At 34.9% G+C, this 3,985-nt stretch overlaps 1 protein-coding gene across 2 annotated transcripts in view; it reads left to right on the top strand.

Annotated features, from left to right (window-relative positions):
- LOC108968548 overlaps positions 1-3,985 on the top strand; it is a gene marked incomplete at its 3' end in the record, with an annotated part of 101,720 nt that overhangs the window by 27,275 nt on the left and 70,460 nt on the right.

Below are 3,985 nucleotides of genomic sequence, written 5' to 3'. Positions count from 1 at the left end.
ATGTGGCTTTGATTCGTACACACGCATACATATGCCTTAGAAACATCTAGATGTGTATAAGAGACAGATATGGGACTGTCTTATATAAAATACTTCCGTTTCTCTATCTGACTTATGAATTGCGATACGCCGTTTTTTATATAAATATTTCAAAACATTGCGATTTTTTTTCATTATTTTGACTCATTTTTGAACAGCTGTAACTGTTTTTTTCAACTTTCCCGAATTGAATTCTTCGGTTAAATGAAGCTTGAAATCTTAGCTTCCCAACACTATATGATGTGACACAATGTGATTGGTAGCACTGAAGATAAACGACTGCAACGACATCTATTGGCAAACTACGAAAATACTTTTTCGACCAACCAACTTATTTTTAACCGTATTACCATCACCATTTTTTTTTTTTTTTTTTTTTTTTTGTTTTTTTTTGTTATTTTACATTTAAATTATTTATTCACGGACCACAATTTTGTTCTTTTTATTGGGTCAAAATTAATTGGCTGCATACTTTCTATTTCTGTTAACAATCCTGAATAAGAGCGAGGATTTAACTATTAAAGGGATTTTAATATCACTAACGGAAAGCTTATGACGATATTTAAGTATTAACTCTCTTATAAAAAACTCCGCAGCTTTCATTTTTTAAAGTTTTARAAAAGTATAAGGTCATTATTTTTACATGAGCACACTAAGGAAACGAAAGTGGCCGATAATCTCAAAAAGAAGACACTTACTATGAGGAAAAATCACAATAAGTACTAGATAATTGCGCAAAAATGTGAAAGAAATAAAACAAACATAACAAGAAAGTATATTTAGTGAAAAAAAATACAATATAAACATTAAATASTGTGTATAATAGAAAAGCTGAACATAAAGCATAAAGCGAAGAATCAAATATAAAAGTAAAGAACTGAAGAGCAGCTACAGCTAAAGCGGCAAATAAAACCGACTATTGCGCAGCAATAATAATATTGTCAAAATGCGGCACGAAAGAGAAAAAACCAAAAACAAATCATAATTTTTTGCGTGATGAAGTCGCGTTCGGTCGGATTAAATGGGATTTTCTTGCAATTATTGCAGTTTTTCTTAGTTGTTATTTTTCACTGCACCGTACTCGTCGCCGTTGCCACTATATACTTGCATTATATTATGTATAGTACATATTACCTAGACTATACGAACCAATGTCTAAGCTTTTGAGCATATTTGTCGTGTCTACACTTTCTTGGTATTGAACTACGTGCGCGTAAGAACAGCGCAATAAAAGCAAAAGTAACGTTATTCATACGCAATGTCATGCTCTCGAACTATGACTCGACTGTTTGAAAATAAAAATTATTTCTATACATAGTTAATATTATAAATATGACAATTCGGAGAAAAATAATAGTTTGTTTCGCCAATTATTGCACTTAAAATTAGCAATTCAATTGTATTGTAATCTGATCTCTTAAGTTTTTGACATTTAAGACTTTATTTCATAATAAAATTAAATAAAAATAAATCCCTTTATACATATTTATAAATATATGTAAGCTCATTCATTTGTCTATATATATTCACGAAATTGGGCACAATTTATTCCGTGAAACAAAGCCATAATTCTGAAAAAAAAAAAAAAAACTTCGGTTGAAACGGCTACAGCATATATGTAGTTGTCATACAAACTATAACGCTATAATTTTCGAATACGATCCAGATCGCAACATTATTGCATATAGCTGCCATACAAACTATATGACTGAAATCAAATTCTCGTATAGATTTTCTTTTTTTTTCTTTTGTTGAAAGATATTAGTACGCCGAAGTTAAGGTTGTTGTACTTTTTCTCTTACCTTCCCTTACCTTACTAAAAAATACATCTCTGCTGAAAGTACAGTCATCCTTATACACATRTAGTGTCTCAGCGCACTATTATAATATTCTACACGCAATATGCATTTATATTAATTAATATTTTTTCTGTTTAACCCACTAGCTTCATAGATAAGTATATGTATGCACTCACACCACCCATTATAATACAATGCCATGGCCAGGTGCCAATAATTTGTAATACTCACCCGCATTAAGTCTAATATTAATTGATTTTCTTAATCTTCCATCTTTATTTAACCTGAGAATCAAAGACGAAAGCGAACACAAATGTCTAAACAAGCTGTCACTTTCATAAATGACAAAAGCGCCAGCACCTGCTTGATAAATGTGGCTTTGATTCGTACACACGCATACATATGCATGTATATGTACATAGATGGTTGCTTAAGAAAAATATTTACCCACATACATATGTACATGTAGATATGTGCCCTCGCTTGTGCGGCACAATTGTTTGTGCACGCATACCAAATCTGGCTTGGGGCCGCACATAAATTATGTTTGGACAATTAATTAAAAGTGAAAACCACTAGCAAAGCGCCGCACTAGAGTAGAGAGGGGAAAGGCAAGCGCCAAGCGTGGAGGCGTAAATAGAAGTTGTAACAAAAACGTAGTTACATCGCCACGAAACATATAAAAGCACCACTTATGATTTACATAAATGCAATAWCTGTACATGTGTGCGGGGCAATAAATGTATTTGTGTGCATGTATAGCTAGTGTGTCGGTGAACCGCTCAACAACGTTCGATCAGCATTAAAGCACTCTCACCTTTGTTACGTGCTGGCTTGATAAATGGAGCTTTCGGTTAGCAAAGACACTCACGCACGTGGCCGCCTAGCACGGCTGTTGTTCTTGTGCATTTCACATACACACACACATACAATATACACTCAGTCAATAGAAGCTGGCATAGCCACATTGAGGTGCTCGGAAAATTAATCCCTGCCGCTAAAAGTCCTCTGCACGACTCTACTTGCGCCATAGTTTCTCTCGATCCACGCACGCAAACACAATTACTATACGAGTAYACATTGAAGCAACAACAACGCGGAATTAACAAAGGTAACAACGAAATTTTACGTTTGCTCGCCATTTACATATTTGTATCTACAAACATATACGCACACACACGCGCACAGRCATACTCGAGAGTGCAAATAACAATTTAATAAATTTTGCGAAATTCCTATTCTTCCAGCATCACACCAAAGAAAGGTGCGCAAATAACGGCAAATCCGWGCACACAAAACTCCCAGCACTGCCACCCACATTTATGGGCGTGTGTCTTTGCACACAGCATTCGTATATCAGGTGTTCAAATCGCCTCCACACATGCACACCCACACATACCCACGCACAGTCGATAATTTTATGGAGCATATTTGTTGTTGCTTGGCGAACGAAATTGAAATCTCATAATCAGCATTTCTGGGCAACCGTAAAGTCAAATGAATTGCTGCTGATTATTGCATTTTATTACAAGTACACTGTTGCTGACTTTGATTTTCAAATCACAAGCGCACTTATTAAATGTGAATGTGCTCTTATATTTACATAACGCCAGCCACGCGTATGTGTGTGTAGAACAACAGCGCATTCATCTCCATACATATATCTACACGCTTTCGTATGTGCATATGTAGGTGTTGTGGATATATGCACTTAATAATATTAGGAAGCCAGGCTATTGAAGGTGTCTGTGTGCGCACACATTCCTTTTGCGTGCCAATAATTCGATTTTACGTTTATGTTTCGACATTGTGTTTTTGTGTACGTGTCAGCTCTATKGAAATTTGATTTAAGTTCTGAGTGTGAAGTATCTATGCGGGTAGTGCGCGGGCTTAGGTTAACACACAAGCTTGCATACACATACAAATATTGTATACAAACGTATCTTGATGTATAATCATATGCATAGCTCATTGGTATTTTCGTACCGGAAGCCGCAAAAATCTGAGCTCGTAGCATTCGTACTAGTTTTTTAGTAGCTATAGGCAGATCAGTTCATATCCGTTTGGTGGTGACAAATGACATTTGTAAAGGTGTTTAAAAAGTTATTTAAATTAAATTAAATAAATAAAAATAAAAACTTCTTATG

The sequence above is a fragment of the Bactrocera latifrons genome, unplaced genomic scaffold, assembly GCF_001853355.1.
Source record: "Bactrocera latifrons isolate USDA-ARS-PBARC rearing strain unplaced genomic scaffold, ASM185335v1 scaffold_22, whole genome shotgun sequence".
Taxonomy (NCBI): Eukaryota; Metazoa; Arthropoda; class Insecta; order Diptera; family Tephritidae; genus Bactrocera; species Bactrocera latifrons.
The sequence above is the reverse complement of the archived record's forward strand: the minus strand, read 5'-3'. Positions and strand labels throughout refer to the sequence as shown.